The sequence below is a fragment of the Lutra lutra genome, chromosome 18 (assembly GCF_902655055.1).
Source record: "Lutra lutra chromosome 18, mLutLut1.2, whole genome shotgun sequence".
Lineage (NCBI taxonomy): Eukaryota > Metazoa > Chordata > Mammalia > Carnivora > Mustelidae > Lutra > Lutra lutra.
The window spans coordinates 11313807-11337837 of NC_062295.1; the positions used below are offsets into that span (position 1 = coordinate 11313807).

Genomic DNA, 24031 nt, shown 5'->3' on the forward strand with positions numbered 1-24031 from the left:
AGCACACTGATTAATGTTTAACATGAAAATATTTATCCAAAGTGTGACTTGCAAAAATAAAGGTACACGACATTTCTAGGTACTTCCACCTAGACTAGAATTCTTTACTTGAAAGATTCCTGTAAGAAAACATAGCCCCTCCACCCCCTCCACCAACATGTAAAGCAAATGAAACATCAGTGTTTGTATATAAGAACAGTTTTTTAGAAAGTAACTGGTGGTTTTTCATGGACAGCATGTGGTATGGCTAATGGATATGAGGTAAAGTTCATCAGACAGTATAACCCAACAGATACAAGAATATGGGGTTTTTTTTTGTATGTGGGGGGGAGTTGTTGTTTTTTCATTTCAAAATGCTCATAAGTCCACTCATAATTGAAAGTTTTCTCAAATGGGACATCCTTAAATTGGGCTTCAACAATTTGTAGCTGTTTCTGTTGTCTTAAAAGTATTTTATTTATTTATTTGACAGAGAAAGAGCGATCACAAGTAGGCAGAGAGGCAGGCAGAGAGAGGGGGGAAGCAGGCTCCCTGCTGAGCAGAGAGCCCGATGTGGGGCTTGATCCCAAGATCCTGAGATCATGACCTGAGCAGAGGCTTAACCCACTGAGCCATCCAGGTGCCCCATGTTTCTGTTGTCTTAATAAGAAATATTTTTGAGGCTTCCTGCCTGGCTCAGTCCATAGAACGTGTGACTCTTGACCTTGGGGTCATGAGTTTGAGCCCCACATTGAGTGTGGAGATTAGTTAAAATCTTTAAAAAAAAAAAAAATATATATATATATGCACATATATACATTCAAAATATATTTAGTACATGTTTAGTACAGCCTTTTTTTTTTTTTTTTTTAAAGTTTTATTTGAGAGAGAGGGGAGCGCATGCACGATGCGGGGGAGGGGCCGAGGAAGAGGGAAAGAGAGAGAATCTCAAGCTGACCCCATGCCAAAAGGGAAACCAGCAGGGGGTTTGATCGCAGCACCCTGAGATCATGACCAAAGCCGAAATCCGGAGTCGGAGCCTTCGCTGACTGAGCCACCCAGTGCCCCAAGTACAGCTTTCATTTTGGAGGTTACGTGGTATCTCTTAGCCAGAAAACCTGTGCAAGGACTTTTTCCATCTGATACTGAGGGCAGTTTCTGCGGAAAACTCAGCCACGTGAAGACGGTTTGCATACCTTCTCCTGCCAGGTGGACTTCAGCTTTTCTTCTCCAAGTGTGGCTCCCCCAGCCAGCGGCTACATCAGCAGCCTCCTGAGGCTTGTTTGAAATGCAGACTCCGGGGCCCAGCCCAGACCCACTGAACTATTCATTCTCACGCAGCCCTGCTCCAGGTGGCGCACAGTAACGTGTGGGAAGCCCTGGACTGGTTCATTTGCTCTCAGATTTGAGTGTGCATTGCAGGGATTGCTCCCTCTGTTATTTCCAGAGTTTCTGGTCCAGTGAGTCTGGGCTGGGGCCTGAGAATTTTGCCTTTTCGCCAGGTTCTCAGGTGATGCTGCTGCTGCTGGCCTAGGGGCCCCTTCCTGTTCTCGTAATTCCTCGCCCCTTTAAATAACTTTTTATAGATTATTACAGTCATAGGCTTCAGATTGGTTGAAGGAAAAGATTCCATTGTCTTTTATCATGTTGAGTGGTGGCCCCACTGCAGGCTGAACCGTGAGTCCGCCTTCTGATTCTTTCTGTCTGTCCCCACTGCTCAAATACGTGCGCGCGCTCTCTCAAATAAATAAATCTGAAAAAAAATAAATTGCTTGTCAATATCTAACTTCAGAGAAAATTCTCTTTTAATGCTCATTGGGTTTTGACTCTGGCTTACTAGTAGTTGTCTTCTTCCTGTGAGTTACCCTTTCAACACTTTAAAGTTGTTTTTGTGTAGGCAAAATATTCATGTTCAAAAATGAAAACAGCTTATTTTGAAAAGTCTGATTTCCAACTCTGTTGTAGTCTAACCTGTCCCCTTTCCTCATAAATATCCTCTTTTATTTGTTTTCTTTTTTTTTCTTTTTCTTTTTCTTTTTTTTTTTTTTTTAAGATTTTACTTATTTATTTGATAGAGACAGCATGAGAGGGAACACAAGCCCAGGGAGAGGGAAAGGAAGAAGCAGGCTCCCGGCTGAGCAGGGAGCCCCGTACGGGGTCAGTCCCAGGACGCTGGGCTCATGACCTGAGCCAAAGGCAGAGACTTGACCTACTGAGCCACCCAGGCACCCCTTTTTGTTTCCTTATAGATGTTCCTTTGTGTAGACACAAGCTGAACCTGTAGAGTATATATACTTCCTTCTTTGTATATAAAATATAGCACACGATGTAAATTATTATTCTGTCCCTTGCTTTTTGGTTAGTTAATATACCTTTGGGATCTTTCCATATTAGTGTATAGAAAACACTAGTTAACAGCTTCAGAATATTCCACGGTATGCCCATGCCCTAGTTTATTGAACTAACCCCCATTGATGCATATTTGAATTTTTTCCAGTCTCTTAACAATCACAGACCGTGTCCTGGTAGATACGCCTGTACAAATCTCATTTCATAAATAAGAGGTGTATCTGTGGGATATCTTTTCACAAGTGGGATCGCTGGGTCATTGAGCAATGCGTTTATAATTTTGTTAAATCCTGCCCTTCTTCAGGGTTATGTCATTTTGAACTCCTGCAAGTAATGCATCAGGGTACCTGTTTCTCCATAACCTCTCCAACAGTGTTTTCCTTCCAACCTTTAGATTTGTATTATTCTGATAGTGAAAAATGGTAACAGTGTAGGTTTAATATGCATTAGTTTGATAGGAAGGAGGCTGAGCATCTTTTCATATGCTTATAGGTGATTCGTGTTTCTATGAACACTCTGTCCATACCCTTTGTAATTTTTCACTTGGATTGCATTTCTCTAATCAATTGCTAGGAATGTATAAATTAGAGCAATTAAAAGATTTTTCTTTAGATTTTAGATAGTTAATTTATGTGTCTGGATTTTGAGTCACAGAAAGGCCAAGAATTTGAAATTTGTTCAAGTTCTCCTTCAGTACTTTTGTGGTTTCATTTTTACACTTAAATCTTTGATATATTTGGGATTTATTCTGGTGTTCAAGGATAGCATATAGCTTGCACTTTTCTGTGTAGCTGCCGGTTATCGTTACCATTTGTTTCAGAATGCAATACGCCTTGATTGTATTCGGAACTTCCAGGTATATTGGGGCATATCTCTGCACTTTCTATTCTATTCCATTAGTCTTTCTAGTCATACGCCAGTACGCAGTATTGGTTTTACAAAATACTTTACTTTTCCCCGTTGCCCTTCATTTTCCTGGCAACTTTTCCTTGTTTATTTTTCCATGTGAACTTATAATCATTTTTCTAGTTCCAGAAAAGAGACACTTAAAATATTGAGATCATGTTAAAATTGTAAACTAATTTTACAGATCATTGATGTCTTTCTGATATTTTCCTATCCAAGAACATTGTGTATTTTTTCATTGGTTTGATTCTACTCTTGAGTCCTTTTGGAACATTTCAAAGTTTGTCTTACATAGGTTTTGCCAATTTTTTGTTAAATTTTTTGTACATAGTTTATCTTTTTTGTTGCTTTTGTGAGGTCTTTATCGTCTCTAAGTGGTTTTGATTGTGTGCATGAAGGCTGTTTTTCCAGGTAAGCACAGAAATTGACAGACGCTGAAGTTATAAGTAGTTTTCAACTGACTTTAAATTCTGCCAAATCCCTTATGCATTTTTGCCCAAGAGAAAGAAAGCTTTGGGAGTCAGACCTGCAGTTTAAATCTGTGTCTGCGTTTATTAGCTCTGTGGTCTTCAGAGATCCCGTTTGACTTCTCTGAGCCTCAGTTCCCTCCCCTGTGAAAGCAACAGTTCTGTCCATATCAGAACATTGGAGGAATTAAAGAAGAACATGTGAAACTCATCACTTAGTGCTGCTTCTGCCACCAGCGCCCATGCATGTCGAGGCTCCTGGGCTTTTTTTTTTCTTTTTCTACTCTTACCCCCGTCACCTTTGAAAGAGGAAAGAAGAAACCATGAAGAAAAACAGTAAGGTATTAGACTTGAAGTTAAAAGTAAGCTGGGATTCCATTTGAGCAAGGTAATGAGTGTGCTTGAAATCAGGGAGCAGACTCGGGGGGCACTTGAGGCCCCTCCTGCTTCCTGGCCGAGCTACTCTTTGCTCAGTCAGATGCACCCTGACAACAAGGCTGCTTAGCATTCCCTTAATGCCCTGTGTTTCCTGTAATGGCGTGCCTTCCACCTAGAATGTTCTGCTGCCTCATTCCACAGGCTCGGATGCATAGTGGCCCCCACCATGGAGGAGCAGTATCTGTCTCCTTGTGCAGCTTGTGTGCCCTGTAGCGTGGGTCTTGATAGACTGGAAACTGAGGAGAGAAACCGTATCTGTCCGCCCATCAAAAATGCCTGGGAGGGGAGCCTGGTTGCTCAGTTAGGCATCTGCCTTCAGCTCAGGTCATGATCTCAGGGTCCTTCCCCTCATTGGGCTCCTTGCTCAGCGGGGACCCTGCTTCTCCCTCTCCCTCTGCTGCGCCCCTGCTTGTGCTCTCTCGCTCACTCTCTCCCTCTCAAATAAATAAATAAAATCTTTTTAAAAAAGTGCCCAGCAAAAGACCTGGCAAAGGATAGCTACTCCGGTATTTGTTAAATAAGTGAACGAATAATTGACTTTGATCTTTAGCCATATATTATGTATCTGGGTAACTCTTATTCAGTCTACTGTAAGCCCCTAGAGGACAAGGATTATGTCCTTTCTCAGTAATAACAATGATAACAATGATGGTGGTGGTGAGAGGCAAATAGACTTCTTATGTAAAAGCATGTATTAATAAGAATTTAGAAACTAACCTTTATTTTTGTTGAATGCGGCACCTACAGGTTCTTGAACAATTTAGGAAAAGTTACTTGATTACACTTGCAACTTCCCCGTTTCCTTCCCAGCCATCCCTTTTTAGTAGCTTCTGTTTTGTTCTTTCCAGTTTATCTTCAACTTCACGCTCTCCAGGAGGCTAACTCTGACCATCCCTGCCAGGCATATAGTAGGTATTCAGTAAAAAGTAATTTTTATTTTTTTCCCCCCCTCAGGTTCACAGTAAAGGTGCTAAGAAAGAGAATGTAAGACAGGAAGATAATTAAATATTTTTACTGAGGTAAGTTTTTTATGTTTTTTGTTTTTTGTTTTTTTTTTGAGAACCCTCTCCCCACCTCTCACTATTGTGAAAATTCTTCTCCACAACCTGCTTTCTTAAGATGTAAGAGGGAGATTGTTCTAGGAGTATATTAAGTTCATGGAACCTGGGGTTCTTAAGGTGGATGCCAGGAACATGGGTTTTTTTGAACAAGGTTATTTGGCTTTCTTTACTTTTTTGAACCTAATCTTTAAATTCCCATGACTTCATTGTCTTAAAGTTTGGTATTGAGAAGCGGATCCCAGCAGGTGGAAAGCCATGAGCTTCTTGATGGTTATATGTACTTACAACGTTTGGTGAAAATGTTGTTTTTAAAAACAGGGAACTGAAGGGATTTGAAGGCCTTTTTGGTGAGATGACCACACTTCTTTCCTTAAATGAGATACGTTGTATTTTCTTACTATAACAGAAAGATCTGGCATCAGTATAAAACAACATGATGACACAAGTAAACACCTAACTCCTCTCACCCAGAAATGACTGCCATTTATATTTTGGTGAACATACTTTGAGAAATGTTATCTATGAATATAGAAGTATTCTTAAACAAATCATTAAATAGTTGGTTTACACTACATATGGTAGTCTTTTAATGCAACAGTGTATTTTGTATATTTCTACATGTGCATTGTAAAAGGACTGTGTAACTACATATGATGATTTTACTGACTCTTGTATATTTCATGGTTTGGAGACACCATGGTTTATTTAATCATTCCTTTGATGACCATGTAGATTGTTTCTAGTGGATAATGACGTGTTGATTAAACCTGAACTCACACCATTGTATACTTGTTCATTTATTTTCCTAGGAGTTCATTTATTTTCCTAGGACTCCTGCAGAGTCAAAGATGATGTACATTTTAAATGTGGATACATATGTTTAAATTGCACTCTGTAAAGACTACCAGTTTATCACCACCACCTCCCCCAAAGTTGATGAGAGTCCTGTGTTCCATACCCCTGCCCCATGAAGTTTTGTTAATCTTTAACCTTTGCCCATCCAATAGGAGAAAAAAAAAATGGTATCTTTGAGATAACAAGGCTTTTGACTGAAGTAAGCCTTTTTCTTTTTTTTTTTTTTAAAGATTTTATTTGTTTATTTGACAGAGAGAGATCACACGTAGACAGAGAGGCAGGCAGAGAGAGAGAGAGGGAAGCAGGCTCCCTGCTGAGCAGAGAGCCCGATGCGGGACTCGATCCCAGGACCCTGAGAACATGACCTGAGCTGAAGGCAGCGGCTTAACCCACTGAGCCACCTAGGCGCCCTGAAGTAAGCCTTTTTCAAAGACCCCTTTCATTTGGTATTCTTACTTACATGAAGAATTTTCTGATTGAGAACATAATGTGTGATTCTCATGTGTAAGTGAGACACTCTCTTGGACTTTAATATGATGAAAATGTTGAAATATGTTGAGTCCTTTGTTTTTAGTTCTGTTGCCCAGATTACCTCATTATAAATACTTTTAAATTATTGGCAACGAACTAATTGTTTTGGATACCGAAGGTTTTCCTCTGTGGGGAGCAATCCTCTTGTTTTTTATTCATTTATGGTGGAGCTTGAAGATGCTTTAAAAAATTAACTTGTTAACATCTTTCGAGCATGGATCCCAACTGCCAAATAGCATAGAGAATGGGATTCACAAATTTGGGTGACAGTGAGATACCTTTTTTTTTTTTTTTAGATTTTATTTATTTATTTGACAGAGATCACAAGTAGGCAGAGAGGCAGGCAGAGAGAGAGAGAGGAGGATGCAGGCTTCCCGCTAAGCAGAGAGCCTGACGCAGGGCTCGATCCCAGGACCCTGGGATCAGGACCTGAGCCGAAGGCAGAGGCTTTAACCCACTGAGCCACCAAGGCACCCCGACAGTGAAATACTTACTGAATTTGTCAGTTACGTGAATATGTATTTAAATGTAAACCTGTGATTCCTGACGTTGAGTACCATCTGTCCCCAGAGTGTTCTACCAGTTTCTGATATGAATGTGGACTCTAATTTTATGTTTGTTTTAGATTTTATTTCAATCAAATCAGAGTTACTTAAGGTCTCCCACGAAACAGACACCCAACTGTGTCATTGTCCTGGTGTTTGTTCTTTGACTTAATAAAAAGCCAACTAAAATTTATCATTTTATCCTATGTATACAATGCATCTTCTTAGAATACAGATTTTGTTTCGTGTGGGTGCTTTTCTTCTCATTCCAAGTTAGCATTGTTGAAGGTGGGACCAAGTACGCTTTATTGATCCGTCCAGCAACTATTGTGACACCTGGCATGTACATGGCAGCCTTTCAGATTGTTTTGGAAGGAATTAGTGATTGGTATATGTTGGTATTGTTAAGTTAGAACTAAGGTGTAAGTGAGACGTGCCTTAAAATTTTAATTAAGAAATTTAATTTGTTAGAGAAGAAAACTAGTATCCCTGACTCTTAAATGCACCTAAATCTAGACATACATAATTGCAGTGACACTTGCTACGGTAACATTTTATTTGGATTATTGATTTAGACTATATCCCATTTATTTTCAGAATCACATGTACTGCAGTGATTTAAATCTGCTTTGTTTTTTATTGTTGCTAGTAAGGGCAAAGTATGTATCTCGGTAAAATACTACATCTTAATTCAGGAGTCCTAGGATATTTGGTATTATAGACCTGGGAATATTTTTCAGCTCTGTTATTTGAAGACAAGAATAAAGTACATATCCCAAATTTTAAATTATAATGGAGTGAAATTGAGTTATATTTTAATTGTGTGGTTCAGCATTTATTAAAAATAGAAGTAGAGAAATAGATTGCCAGCCATTGAGAAGAATGTATAAATCTTTGTCCAGTATCCTGCCTTTTAAGCTTTTCTGACTCCTAAACCAGTTTTTCACAGCCAAAATAAACAGAGCGCATGGAACAAGCACTTAATAGATTTAAGCAATGTTGTAGGCTTTTGTTTCATACGTTTTGTTTCCACTGGAATATGGGATTCTAAAGAATGCATGAGCTAGTTTTAATTAGTATTTTAGCAGCCGTTATTTGCATAAAATTTTTTTTAAATTGATTAAATAATCCCCTAGCAATTTTCATTTGTGCTTTAATTTCCATAGCAACGCCTTACTAAATAAATAGTCCAAAGTTAAATCTAGGCTGACCTAAAAAAGGAAATTATTGAGTCTTCATTAGTGGGCTCTAAATTAACGAGATTCCTGGACTTTCCCTTGGGTATTCTGTGGGTAATGGTATAACCTTGTATTTGTTTTCTAGAATAACCGAAGTTCTGGGTTCTTGAAACTCTTTTCTGTGGTAATATAGGAATTTGCTTATATGGTAGCTTTCATTTCACTGATGAGTTAATTTCTTTAATCGCATGCTTTGAAACCCTAATTCTAAAAATACTCTTGAAAAGTAAGGAATTACTAGTAGTAGTTAAACCAAAGTCTTAATTAGAATTAAGACTTTATCCTTTATTTCTCCTCTTAACTGCAGCATCTGTAAAAATTGTTGTAAGAATTGTTATTTAAACAGATTTTTAAGACATTCTTACGTATGGGTTGGATTTTGTGCATTTGTAATGATTCCTTCCTATTTTAGGCAGAAAGCTTAAAGTTTAGACTGGCAGTGTAAGTGGTTATTTGATTGGGAAGTTGGAAAGAGGAGAAGCTCTGTCTTCATATCCAGAATTTGTGGTGGTAGAATACGCAGATGAAATGGTTTCATGATCAGGGTGAGAGTATGGAACTGCAAGGGGAATGGAAAGACATTTTTAAGTGCGTGAATATAGCCGAGATGCCCAGGAAGCACCCCAGGCTGACTTCTGCAGCGTGCATACCTGAGCTGGTCTCTCACAAAGGCATTATTATTACCTCTGTGAGGTGAAGAGGGGTGGAGAGCAGTAGCCTTGGGGCACAAGTTCCAAAGTGAGCATAGGGCTTAGGGAAACTCCCTAGGGAAATCTCCAGCCTCTGACTGCTACATCCTCCTTGAGAAATTTCCTTGCTTGCTGACCCTGGAAGCTTTGCCTCGTGGTGGGTGTGATAGAAATTTGTCTGGAGCCGGGCCGAGGGAGTCTAACTGTTGTCTGTTACTGCAGTGTCCAGATACCCTCTTTAAATAGACTTCCAACATGGGAGTATGGCTAATCACATCATAGCGGAGTGATGATAGATAGGGGGGTTCCATGCAACCTTGGCCTTCGTGCCCGTTTGGTTTGTTCAGAGAGGAGACCCAGGTCATGGTGAGGGTTGTGTTTGTGTATGTTAAACCTAGTAAGTTTTGTTTTAAATAGATTTCAGTCTATTCTAATGTGACAAAGTTCTTCAGTGTGAATGTTCTAGCAGCCGTCACTGAAACATTAATTGCTGTCAGTGGGAAAGGATGTCCTCCTACATCTTTTCGGGAGAGCTTGAAACCATCCCACTTCCTTTTTCTTTTACCTTAAGAACTGATTACTGACACTTGGGAATTATAATCAGATTGCATCAATCTTTACAGAAAGGTTACCAATTACTGCACTGAAAAATAGGCATTTCTTTCTGATAGTAAGTGTTTCTCTTGGTGTGTCTCAGTTCAGTACTTTTAAATACCTTTTAGGTGAATGAATGCTTTGTGTCATGCCCTGATTTAATACATTTAAAACAGACTTTATTGATGGCTTTCGTACTTTCAGTTCTGTGGGAGGAGATAATTTATCTAATACGAAATCTTCATAGGATCTTTTGATTGTTTAGATGTCCTCGGGGTAGAAAAAGGAGGGCTGATGTCAATTACTTACACTCTGATATCAGCTCTAAAATGGGCATTTGCTGTGCAGAGTTGAGAGCGGTGGCAATTTGCATCTTGAGCAGTTGGCATTCCCTCATTTTGTCCTTATAACACTCGGAGGATAGATGTAATCAACCAATTTTAGAGCATCATAAAATGCCTTAGGAAAGTTGTCCTTGGGCGCTCAGCTAGTGTGTTAAGAATCAAACCTAAGGGGTGCCTGGGTGGCTCAGTGGGTTAAAGCCTCTGCCTTTGGCTCGGGTCATGGTCCCAGGGTCCTGGGATCGAGCCCCGCATCGGGTTCTCTGCCCCGCGGGGAGCCTGCTTCCTCCTCTCTCTCTGCCTGCCTCTCTGCCTACTTGTGATCTCTGTCAAATAAATAAATAGAATCTTTAAAAAAAAAAACAAAAACACAAACCTAAGCAAGGACTTGAATTCCTATCTGGCTCCAAAGTGTGTACTCTCTTCTCACGAACACCAACAGAGAAGGGGGTCTCGGAGTTGGTCGCATGTTTCCTCATTGTAGATACTTAAATGTCCCACAGAGTGCAGTCCAAGCCACTTTATGACTACCGGCAGCGTTCTTCTCACCACCCTCTTATTTCTAATGTTCTTCAGCTTCCACTGATGAAGTGAGAAGCCTGCCAGGGTGTCTGGCTCATGGTGTTCAATACAACATAGGCTTGTTTAATTTAGCAGTGCTCGGAGATGAAAGGTTCATGACGGCCAAGTACAAACAGACCTTCTGTGGGATGTTAATTTTGTTACAGGAGGGAATGCTTGTTTTTCATTTTTTCATAAGTTAAAAAGGACTTTGACTTGTTTAAATCTGTATAATCAAAGGGAAGCGAGCAGTGCTGCTAAACATTTTTTTTGGGGGGGGGGTTCAGTCTTTGGTTAATTCCATTTCATACCTGCCAGCGAATTGAAAATCGTGTGTTCTTTTGTTCTTTGCTCTTTTTACTTTGGATTGGATTTTATGGTTAGTCGCTGTGGGGATTTAGTGGTAGGAAAATAAATCATCTCCTCCTCTGAACAGATTGTGTGTCTTTTACAACAGGTTATCCTGCAGCAGGCAGAGCGATTCAGTAAGGTCCCTGCACAGAGGTGCCACTGTAGGAATTTGTTCCCTTTTTTTTTTTTAAATAATAGCTCTACTGAGATATAATTCACGTACTGTAAATTTCAGCTCATATGTGTAAAGCGCACAATTTAATGGACTCTAGTATCTTCAGAGCTGTGCACCAAACCTCCCTACCTAATTCCAGAAGGCTCTGATCCCCGCAGAAAGAATGCCCATTCCCATTAGCAGTCTCTCTTCATTCTTCTCTCCCTCCAGCCCCAGGCAACCACTAAGCTGCTTTCTGTGTCTGTGAATTTGCCTGGTCGGGATATGCCACATGAATGGAGTCCTACATCATGTGGCCTTTCGTGTCTGGCTTCATTCACTTTGCATGTTTTTGAGGCTCATCTCTGCTCTAGCATACCTCAGAATTTCATTCCTTTCTGTGGCTAAGTAATATTCTATTGGCTGCATTTGCCGTATTTTGTCTATTCATCCATTGATGGACATCTGGGTGTTTTCCATGTTTTGGCTATTGTGAATAATACCGCTGTGACCATGCAGGTACAGGTTTTGGGGCAGACTTGTCTTGGATGCAGACCTGGGAGTAGAGTTGCTGGGTCTTATGGTAACTGTGTTTAGCTTTCTTCTAAACTCTTTTCCAAAGTGACTGTCCCATTTTACGTTCTCATCAGCAATATTGAAGGATTCCAGTTTCTTCCCACTCTGCCCTGTGCTTGTTGTTTTCTGTTGTTGTTTTCATAGTAGCCGTCCCAGTGAGTGTGAAGTGGTATTTTCCTGTGGTTCCGATTTGCATTGCCCTAATGACTCTTTTCATGTGCTTGTTGGCCATTTCGTGTATCTTTCTCGAGAGAAATACCTATTCAAATTCTTTTTCCATTTGAAAAATTAGATTGTCTTTTACATATTCTGGATACACACATCACATACCCATATCCTTATCAAAATACAAATGGTCCAGTTTTCCTCCCATCTTGTAGATTGTCTTTTCACTTTCGTGTTCTTTGAGGCCAGAGATTTTAAATTTTGATTAAATCCAATTTATTTTTCTTTTGTTGCTTGTGTGGCTTTCTCTCTGAAGTTTTTTTTCTTAAATTAAAAAATCATAACTTATTTCTAGGGATCTCCCATGTAAGAAATTGGTGCAAAATGGTCAGCTGGTTAACTGTGCAGTGGGTTAGAGGCATTAAACATCTTTTGTGTTTTCAGGTCTTCTCATTAATTCAGCACGAAGGAGAAGTTTCTTAACACCCAAGAAGAAGTTTCTTAACCTAAGACCCAAATCCGCCCCACCCCCGCTTTTAATTAGAAAGTTGCCTTTCAGCATTCTGCATAGCTCAGAATATGTGCATCATTCTTTGAACGTTTATAAGTGTTTCACATGCACTGAGCACTTCACGGGACTCAGGGAGCCAGAGGGCGTGGAACGGGATTCGGTCCTCAAGGAACAAGAGCACAGGTGCTACGTGAGGAGTGTCCGCAGAGGACAGCGGAGAGATGCGGAAAGGAGGAGGGAGGACTCCTCTCGATCTGGGTGAGAGCACCTCATGGAGGAGGAGACACTTGTGCTTTGTCCAAAGACCGTTAGGTGATCAGGACTTCTCTCTTCCGGCTCCTTGCTGCTGTATGTGCCGTGTACGCTAACACCGGGTATAGTCTAGCTGTCACAGTTGGGATTATTTGTAGCGTGAAGTACAGAGGAAATGTGATCGCTTGATGCCGAGAAGTGAGCCTAAACAGAACCACGTGTCCTGAATTTCTTCAGGTTTCCAAGGTTTTCAGAAAGGAAACTATCCTCCTTATTAATTAGTGCATCATGATGGATGTGTGTGTGTTTGTGTCTTTGTCTGTCTGAGCTGGAACCCATGTAATTCCATGTGATCAGGACATAAAATATGGGGCAGGGAGTAGCAGTTGCTTGGCTGGAGAGGAAGAGTGATTATAGTGAGTTGGGTGTATCCTATTGAGGAATTTAGGTTTTGTCCATATCGAGGAGAGCCATTGAATCGTCCAGCATGGGGAGGGTGGTATGGTCACTCTGGAGACTGTATTGGGGGTGCTGGAGGCACGGGACAGGATGGGGACTGAAGACCCATTACGCTCTTCAGTGCATCCAGGTGGGAGTTGACGAAGACCTGAACGAGAGCATTTGTAGCAGAATTTGGGTAAGTCATGGGCTGGAAAGGTTTAGGAGCTGTTAGGAATCCTGGATATAGGTAACAGAGACCCAGCTGAAACATTAAGTCACAAGGGGGATTAAGTGGGAGGTTCCTGGAGAAGGTCCAAAAGAGATGAAATGCTGCAGAAACCAGGACAACCCCGGGGGCCTGAAGGGAGGGAGAGGCACTCATTTTAACACAGACTCTTGATCCTATGTCTGCTGCCTCCAATTTCTCCACAGAACAGGGGCTATCTTCATACTCCTCAACCAAGAAAGAAAAGAGTTTCTCCCTCTAGCTTTAGTTTTCAAAAATCCCAGGGGCTCTCTTGGCCTTGAGTTTTATGTCTTTCTTAGAAAGGGTCTCTGTTGGAATTTTCTACCACCACCACCACTTTGGCAGTTTCCAGAAGTAGGGAAGGGTCATTCTGGGTAGAGCCAACCATGCCCATCTACTCTGGGAATATAGGCAGGACGCAGAGATTGAGGAGATCTGAGGAGGAAGGGAAGGTCAGGAATGCCTCCCAAGTTTGTGGCTCTGGTAACCTGTGATGGCAACTTTTCCGTCCAAGAATAAGGGCTCAGAGGGCAAGCAGACCAGAGAGCAATGAGTAAACTGAGTTCCTTTTTAGCCTAGCTTAGACTGGCACATAGGGCTTATCACAATTTGTGTGTTATGTATTTTTATGATTATTTCATTGGTTTGGCTTTCTTCACCATTAGAAGCCCCGGAAGACAGACTGTCTTCTTTGCTGTGGATCTCCAGAGCCTCCCATAATGTACTTGGCATGTAGTAGGTATTGAGTAAATACCTACGCAAATGAATAAATTCAGATGAACAGGTCCAGCAGGCGGCTGGATGGACAGTTTGGGTCTCAGGTGAGGACCGGAAATAGACATTTGGAGCTATCAGTGTAGGGCTAGGTGGTCGACAAGCCTCGAGAGTTACCCTTATCAGCTGAGATATTTTTATGAAAGTTCAGATGCTATATAGACCTGTAATTTTCATGTCCCTGTGATAAAATTATGCTCTTCTCCCCTTTGCCCTGCTTGGTATTTAAGGTCAGTGATTTCTGCTGATAATCCTACTGGTGATTTTTTTTTTTTTTTAATTCTGAGCCAGGTTAGAACTAGGGTTTGTGATAGATTGGGAAATAAAGGTGATAAAGACAGAGATTCTATTTCCTTTTAAGAGTAACTGACTCATAGGATGAAACCTTGGATAGGATTTCAGATCACTCCTGTAAACTCTCAAAAAAGATGTTTATAAAACACTTGGAACAATACAGATTGTACTGAGAAAATGTGCTTTGATCAACTCAGGAGATACAAAGCAGGGAGCTTAATAACTCAAGTCCTATTTGTGAATGGAAAGGACTGGAAGTTCACCTTAAAAGTAAGAAGTCAGTTCACATCAAGACTTTAAATTTTACATGGTGGATAGCAGATGTTAACTTAGTTTCATCTTTTGTACAAAAAGAAAACTGCAGATTTCAGATCTTGGCATCTTGAAATCGGACTCCTGATTCCTATCTCTTAATAACCATTGGAACACTAGTTTAAAAATGGAACTTGACTTTGGTTTTTTACCCTTTAATTTTGAGGTGAGTGTGCTTCCAGCTCCGTCTTCCTCTATATTCAGGAAAACCACACCACTGGTAGTTTGAATATGCCATAATTTTTATTATTTAAATATTAGAAACACACAGTCATATTTATATAAAGTAGTAATACTATATTCACACTGGGGAGATGGTTTGTTTCATTTTAAGGCATAACTATGATTGCCTTACTTTTTAGGCCGAACACCCACCTCTTAACCACTCTGCCGTATATCAAGATACTATATTAGTGCTTCTTTTTTTTTTTTTAAAGATATTATTTATTTCAATCTCAAGTAGGTGGAGAGGCAGGCAGAGAGGGAGAGAGAGAGAGAGAGGAGGAAGCAGGCTCCCTACTGAGCAGAGAGTCCGATGTGGGGCTCGATCCCAGGACCCTGAGATCATGACCTGAGCCGAAGGCAGAGGTTTAACCCACTGAGCCATCCAGGCGCCCCTATATTAGTGTTTCTATTGCCAAGATTCTTCTCTCCACTCTTACCCCCTATAGTAGAGATAGGAACATTTTTACTTATTTAATTTTCCACCAAAGAACTTTCCCTAAATTTGCCTGACTACGAATGTAGGCCAGTGTCTTCTAGCAAGTTGTAATTCGCTAGAGCATTTCTAAGAACCCAAATTGAGTACGTTAGAACATCTCCGTTTTTAAAAATTACTGAAATATATATATCTTAAAAATACACCTCAGATACATTTCTTTTGGTTTATAGATTAGCGCTTATTCTTTCAGATAGAGTTTCAACAAATACCTAAAATGCTAAGACTTTGTACATTCTGAATTTTACCGAATTTGCTCAAAGAGTGGAAAAGTATACATTTGGGATTTTAACGACAATGAGATCAGTATTATGGGTTTGATTTCCTGCATAATTTAAGTTATTAACTGCACTGAACATTATTAAGTACATGGAACAATCTCTGTCTTGAGAACCTAGGCCCCTGCCAATTGTATCCCTTTTGAAATTAGTTTATGGGGCCGAAATAAAAGAATGTCGATTTCTGGAGGTACCCCTTGTCAGCTCCTGGAAAAAACAGTTAAACTGCATGCGATACAGTATAGTGTATTCTGTATTCTGAAATAATTTTATTCTTTAAGAGGTAGTTAGCTTCATTATTTACTAGTTAATTCTTCAGAGGTAGCATCATTCAAAACAGAAAAGTTCACAGTGTGGGGGTCCAGCAGGGAAGAGGCAGCTCTTACGGACAGTGGGAAACACGTGGTGCCAAAGGTAGAGGCCTGCGTCCCCCCTGCAGTTGATCTCTGGGCTGGTCAGGGTCCTTTCTCCGTTGCCTCACCTAAAATGACATGATCATTTTCCCAGACATGGGATTTCCACTCATTTAATTTTGGATTTTCTGATGACTGATGAGTATAATTCAAATAGTAGCATTAAATAATTGGGGGGGGATCTATCTATCTATCCCTACCTAGATTTAGTCTAATTAGGGGAAGAATTCGAGTTATGGAAAAGTATATAACAATTGAAATGCACTTCTGAGTAAGTGTGTGTAGAATTTAGGCTAATATGTCGCCTGGCGGCTACAAGGAATCTGGTAAGTGATTGTAAGTAATTTACATGTATTCTGTAGGTAAAGAGACGTTCCCAGTGTGCTTCAGTTGTAGTTTCTGTAGTTGAAGTAGCTGAGAGATCTTGTTTATTACGTTCTCTACTGAATAGTCTTGCTTAATTGACAAAGAAAATGCAGAGGCTGTTCAACCTGTTCTTGCTCCTATGTTAGTGAAGTCTAAATTTAAGTGAATTTTACTCTACATCTTAAAGATCGCAAAGTAGTGTTCGGAAATTCTCTAAGGGTGAGAGTGTGTGTTCTGTAGACTTGTCTTAGGCATGTATTATCCACGAAACCCCAGGAGTGTATACAATAGGTTATTTTCCAAGGGCTGTGGAAGGCCAAACTAGTAGTGCCTTCCCGGGGTTCCAGGCTTACCATTTGAAACCAAGATTCTCTGTCGTCATGAATGAAATGTTGAATCCTGGGAGGAATGAAGAATGAATTACTCACTTATGTATCTCATTGGTTATAACTTCCTACTATATTACTTGCTCATATGATAAACACTGGTAGGATTTTAAATCAGAATTGTTTTTAGCGCTCAACACGTGGTGAGGAGCAGTCATCATGCTGCTCGTCAGGCTACACCGTAGTTCTGAAACAGTCTTCTCCCACAGAAGAGACCTCACCTGACTTTGCGAGACAATGGTCCCCAGGGGTACTAAGAGCCAAAGCATGGAAGACAAATTGTTATGCACACCTAGTCCTGTCACAACCTTGTTTCTCTTCTTTGTTAAGGCATCCTGTCCAACTAACCCCACTGATAATTAAGAAACCCCTGGTGCTCGTGGTTAGATGAGTCCACATTCTCAGGCTACTGTGGTCCCACTCAAGGCCTGACTTGGGAGACTGGCTGTTGATGGCTTCAAGGTTTCCTTTGCGCTATTACTAATGGGAAAGCACTCTGTGACCTTGGGCAGGTTGCAGGTTATTAAAAGTCCTGCATACTCTGCCTCACTGTAAAAGACGCCATCAGAGCATTGTTGTGAGGGAGAGGGGAAGTGTTGTACGTATGTGTTAGCACGGCGCCTGGTACATTAGAGATTGCCAGTAGACGTTAGGCTGTGGGACAGCATTTTCCTCCAAAAGGAAATGTAATGAAATGTAGGGCAATAATTGATGATAGATATGTCTTGAAATAACACAGATTTGGGTGTCCAGCAGATACCCTTTCCACATTTTAATGGAAGTAACTATTGCAGGTGAGATGGAAAATTCCACGACAGGGCATTCATGTTAACACCAGGCAGTGGAGGATGTCTCCTTTTTGACACTTACCATTTTACCTAAAACAGGATCTTTTTTTTTTTTTTTTAACTCTGAAAAACAAAAAACAGAAGGTAAAATAACTGAATACTGGTTTGGTTTTTTTATCTTTTATTTTAATGGTTACTGCTTCTCTATGGGGAATAAGAATATTTACACATCATGCTTGCAGAACCTGTGGTCTGGAGTTGTAGAACATTTAGAAGATTAGCAGTGTTTAATGTGGATATAAATTTGGGTATGATGTGTTTAGAACATGTGACAAGGAATCATTATGTCAGTCAAAATTCACTAAAAGCTTATCGTTTAGTAAAATTATTCCTTTGAGAATATGAACATGACAGTTCAGAGGCAACCTGAAAATTTTGGGAACAGAATAACAGTTTCTAAGGGAATGTGAAGCACAATGTCATCAACAATTACCTCTAACAAGGGATATTCATTAATTTTTACATCCATTTCATGAGTTTATTAAATTTTTAAAAAAGATTTTATTTATTTGACAGAGATCACAAGTAGGCAGAGAGGCAGGCATAGAGAGAGACGGAGAAGCAGGCTCCCTGCTGAGCAGAGAGCCCAGTGCGGCGGGGGGGGGGGGGGGGGGGGGGGGGGGGGGGGGGACGGGGACGGTGGTCCCAGGACCCTGAGATCATGACCTAAGTCAAAGGCAGAGGCTTTAACCCACTGAGCCACCCAGGCACCCTGAGTTTATTCAGTTTTTTCATAGAAAAGAGAAGTACCACTGCAGGGGGGAACAAAAGAGAGTAAAGGTTTTCAAATGGATAGGCCTGATCATCCAGCTGTAAATGAGCCTATATTTGTGGCAAGAGATGTCGATCTATTGAATTTTCTTTGTGATGAGTAAATAAGCTTCCATCTTCTGTCCGATGTGATTACTCTCCTTGGTCCGGTTAGGATAGAACTCTGTAAAATTGACAGTACAGAACACACGATGGCCCGGAGGGTGTGTTGTCTGTGGTAGGAACAGAGAATTTACTTAGAGCTTCCTTCTTGTTGTTGTTGTTTTTTATGTAAATCACTTTGGATCCGTCTGCCTCAGTTTACTTACTGTTATTAAAGAATAATTGACATACGATGTCACGTTGGTTTCAGGTGTTCAACAGTTCAGGGCGTCAGTGCTCACCCTGACAAGTATAATCACCATCTGTCTTCATACGCTGTTAGTACAGTGTTACTGACTCTGCTCCCTACACTGCATTTTTCATCTCCGTGACTTACTTATTTTATGTTTGGCAGTTTTAATCCCTTTTATCTATTTCACCCATCCTCCCATCCACCTCCCCTCTGGTAACCATCAGTTCTCTGGACTTGAGTCTGTTTTGTTCATTCATTTTTAGATTGCACATATAAGTGACGTTATTTGGTTTTTGTCTTTCTCGGTCTGCCTAAGTTTTTCACATCTTTTTATATTTCCAAGCTGGCGGGACCTCTTGTAGCTGACAGGCTCTGCTCTTGCAGCTATGTATGGAGTACTTTTTGAGTACTTGTCCTGAATTCACTTAGGTTTCCAGAGATACCTTCATTCTGGAATTCTAAGCTGACAGTGTATAATTCTTTAATCATCTTGTCAGTAGCGTTTATTATCTTGACTTGGTGTTAGAAGGATCTGCCTGTATCCCCTGATGTTCTTTAGTCGTGTTATTTAAATGCAGTGACTAAAAACGTCAAGATTATTCCCAGACTAGATGCAGAATGGCTTTGTATTTTGGTGATCATTCTGCATGAAATCTAATACTTAAAACAGTGCCAGACAGAGTACATGTGCAGTAAATATTTATTGAATTAATGAATTGCTCTAGGGTGGCTCGTGGTCATAATAGTTTCAGTATTAAGTGACCAACATTCAGGACTGGTAGTTGAGCTAAACATGTAGGCTTCATTTGGAGCCAGAGGACAGACCGCTGTGCAATCCCGGGAGACCAGTTTGTTCACTTTTCCATCCAATAGTAATTTACTTTTACAGTGCTGTTTATGTAGAGGAAAGGTCAAAGGGAAAGGTGTATTTGAAGCAGTTACATCATTTGCTTTGCTACCAAGAAAAGATTTTTAGTATGTGGTGACAAAAGGGACAATTTAAAAATGGATATTATAAAGTTTAGGCAGTTACTTTTTTTCCAGCTTTATTGAGGCCTAATTGATCCACAATAAATGGCACAGATTTAAATTGTAGAATGTCATCAGTTCTGACACATGTAGACATCTTTGAAACCATCGCCACAATAAAGATAATGGAAATATCCACTTTTTGTACCCTTCGGAACCCTGCCCTCTCACCCTTTGGCCCCCTTCTCCATACAGCCACTGATCTGCTTTCTGACACTATAGATTAGTTTGCACAAACAATAGTTTGCCTGTTGTAGCGTTTCACAGAAGTGGATTTTTAATACTATGTACTTTTTTTTTACTGTGTTTCTTTTCACTCAGCGTAATCATGTTGAGATTCATTTATATTGTTGAATGTATCAATAATTAATTCCTTTTTTACTGCTGAGAGGTATAGATATTCTGCAATTTATATATATCGTCACTATTGATGGCCATTTGGGTATTTCCAGTTTCCGGCTATTACAAATAAAACTTATCTGAACTTTCATATACGGGTCTTTGCATGGACATATGCTTTCTTTCCCCTTAGGCAAATACTTAGGAGGGGATGGCTGGATCCTATGGTAGGTGTATGTTTAACTTTTTAAAAATTGCCAAATTGTTTTTCATGTTGTATCGTTTTAACGTTCCCTACCAACAATGCATGAGAGTTCCAGTTGCTCCACATCTCTGTCAATAGTTGGTCTGGTCAGTCTTTTCAATTTTAGCCATTCTAATAAGCATGTTGTGGTTTCTTTTTTTCTTTTTCTTTCTTTCTTTCTTTTTTTTTTTTAAGATTTTATTTATTTATTTGAGAGAGAATGAATGAGAGAGAGCATGAGAGAGGAGAAGGTCAGAGGGAGAAGCAGACTCCCCAAGGAGCCAGGAGCGCGATGTGGGACTGGATCCTGGAAGTCCGGGATCATGACCTGAGCCAAAGGCAGCCACTCAACCGACTGAGCCACCCAGGCGCCCACTTGTTGTGGTTTCTTATTGTGCTTTTATTTATTTTTTTTTTTTAAAGATTTTATTTATTATTTATTTGAGAGAGAGACAGTGAGAGAGAGCATGAGCTAGGAGAAGGTCAGAGAGAGAAGCAGACTCCCCGTGGAGCTGGGAGCCCGATGCGGGACTCGATCCCGGGACTCCAGGATCATGACCTGAGCCGAAGGCAGTCGTCCAACCAACTGAGCCACCCAGGCGTCCCGTCTTATTGTGCTTTTAATTGGCATATTCTCATGTGCTCATTTGCCATTTTTCTGTGAAATGTCAAGCCTTTTACTCATTTATTGGATTGTTTATTTTCTTATTACTGAGTTTCAAGAGTTCTTTGTATATCCTAAGTACAGATTCTTTTTCTGATATATGATCTGTAAATACTTTCTATCAGTCTGACTTGTCTCTTACTTCTCTTAACAGTGTCTTTCAAAGAGCAGATGTTTTTAATTTTGGTAAAGTTCAGTTTATCAATTTGTTCTTTTATGGGTTATGCTTTTAGTTACCATATTTAAGAAATCTTTACCTAATCCTAGGTCGTCAAGATTATTTCCAATGTTTTCTTATAGGTGTTTTAGTTTTAGGTTTTACATTGAGGTATATGACCCATTTTGACTTAATTTGTGCATGTGTCACAAGGTGTGGATCAGAGAGTTCATGCTTTTTGCATACGGATGTCTCTGTCTACTGAGTTACCTTTGCCAAAATCAATCGTCCATATATGTGGATCAATCTGGGACCTTCTGTTCCAGTGGTATTTCTTTGTCGTTATGCTAGTACCATAGTCTCTTAATTACTGTAGCTTTATAATAAAGTTTTGAAATTTGATAGTGTTAGTCCTGGTAATTTGTTCTTTTTTTCAAAGTTGTTTTGGCTATTCCAGTTTTTTTGCATATCCCTATGAAGTTTAGAATCAGCTTATCAATTTTTACAGAATAGTCTGCTGAGATTTTGTTTGGGATTATATTGAATTGGTATTATCAATTTGAAGAGAATTACTTCTTTGTTTTTTCTTTTGAAAAGACTTTATTCATTTATTTGAGAGAGAGCATGAGCAGGAAGGCACAAGCAAGGGAAGCAACAGAGGGAGAGGTAGTCTCCCCGCTGAACAGGGAGCCCCATGTGGGGCTCATTCTAGGACCCTGAGATCATGACCTGAGCCGAAGGCAGCCATTTAACTCACTGAGGTACCCACGCACCCTGGAGAGAATGACTTCTTAACAGTACTGAGTCTTCCAACCCATGAACATGTTATTTCTCTCTACTTATGTCTTTCATTTTTCTCAACAGCATTTTTAAGTACAGAGTTTGCCCATCTTTTGTCAGATTATCCCTAAGGATTTCATATATTTTTGGTATCATTATAAGTGGTAGTCTTAAAAATTTCAATACAAAGTTGCTCATTACTAGGATAAAAATACAATTCAGTTTTGTATATAAATCTTATATCCTACAACTTTGTTAAACTCACTAGTTCTCGTAGCTTTTTTGTGAAGTCCATTGGATTTTTCCACATAAATAGCAACATCATATTTAAATAGTTTTATTTTTTTTTTCTAACATGGATGTCTGTTATTTCTTTTTCTTGCCTTATTGCACTAATCAGAACCTCTAGTATAATATTGGATAGAAGAGGTGAGAGTGGACACCTTTGGCTTATTTAGCAATCATTCAGTCTTTCACCATTAATTGTGATGTTACTGTTAATTTTTTGTGGGTCCCTTTATCAGGTTGAAGAAATTCTTTTCTGTCCTTAGTTTACTAAGATTTTTCTTCAAATTAGGAATAAATTTTGGATTTTTGAAACAAAATTTATTCAAAATTCTGCATTTATTGGGATGATCATATTGTTTTTATTTATTAGATTGTTAATATGGTAAATAACACCGAGCATAGTTCAAATGGTAAATGAACCTTGTGTTGTTGAGATAAACCCCACTTGGTCATGATGTATTATCTTTCTTATGTATTTTTGAATTTGGTTTGCAAAAATTTTGTTTAGAATTTTTAAGTGTGGGGGGCGCCTGGGTGGCTCAGTGGGTTAAGCCTCTGCCTTCAGCTCAGGTCATGATCCCAGGGTCCTGGGGTCAAGCCTCGAATCGGGCTCTCTGCTCAGCAGGGAGCCTGCTTCCCCTCCTCTCTCTGCCTGCCTCTCTGCCTACTTGTGATCTCTCTCCCTCTGTCAAATAAATAAAATCTTAAAAAAAAAAAAAAGAATTTTTAAGTGTGTGTTCATGAGGGACAGAATAGCTTCTTTTAATGTCTCTGTCTAGTATCAGGTTAATGCTGGTTAATGCTGGCCTCATAGCATAAGTTGGGAAGTGTTTCTTCCTGTTCAGTTTTCAGGAAGAATTTGTGTAGAATTGGTACTATTTTTTCCTTCATTTTTTGTTAGAATTCCCCAATAAGGCCATCTGAATCCATACTTTTCTTTGAGGGAAGATTTTAAACTACAGATTCCATTTTTAAAATACATTTATGGCTATTCAGGGTATTTCTTTTTGAGTCAGTTTTGGTACTTTGAATCCTTCAAAGAATTCATCTATTTCATCTGCATTGTTGAATTCACTGCCATAAAGTTTTTCATCATAGTTCCTTATTATCTTTTTCATATTTGTCGAGTCTACGGTAATAATCGCCTCTCTCATTTCTGATACAGGTCATTTGTGTCTTCTCTCTTTATTCCTGAGTAGTCCAGTTAGAAGTTTATCGACTTTTTTTCTTACCCTCTCAAAGATCCAACTTTTGATTTCTTTTATTTTTTTTCCTTTTTTAATTTCATTGATTTTCTTCTCTGATCTTCGTTATTTCCTTTCTTCTGCTTACTCTCTCTGTGTGTAGTTTTAGTTATTTTTCCTTTTGTTAAATTTTTCTAATTTTATATGGTATGGTTCCATTAAGGTCTTCCTTTAAATTGTTTCCTCCTCAAGGCAAGTGAGGATACCGAGGCTCAGAGGGGTTAAGGGAGTCAACAGTTAATACGGATAGCCTTTTCTCTGTTACCTTACAGTGTTATAAATGCTGTAACAGAAGCAAGTAAGAGTGCGAAGAGAGTTTAGCCTGTCAGGAGTGGGATAAGAGGGCCTCTTTGGAGAATTTGATGACTGAGGGATCTTATTTTGTTGAAATTTAGGATCAATTTGCGACACCAAATCCAACGTATTAGTTCCTAAAGTTGTATTACATTAGCTGCTGTTCTCCTTCTCGGTTGCTGTATTCTGAAAAATGAGTTAGAATATTCCAGGAGTAAGTCTGCCTCCAGTGACTGCTCCCTTGGCT

At 39.7% G+C, this 24031-nt stretch overlaps 1 protein-coding gene across 4 annotated transcripts in view; it reads left to right on the top strand.

The window, feature by feature from the left end:
- The window catches only part of MRTFB (myocardin related transcription factor B), a 250959-nt gene that overhangs the window by 61734 nt on the left and 165194 nt on the right, over window positions 1–24031 (top strand). For all 4 annotated transcript variants that reach the window (XR_007124392.1, XM_047713407.1, XM_047713406.1 and 1 more), the window contains exon 2: window positions 5094–5158. The gene's annotated coding sequence lies outside the window, so the exon portion shown is untranslated. The remainder of the gene's footprint in view (window positions 1–5093; window positions 5159–24031) is intronic.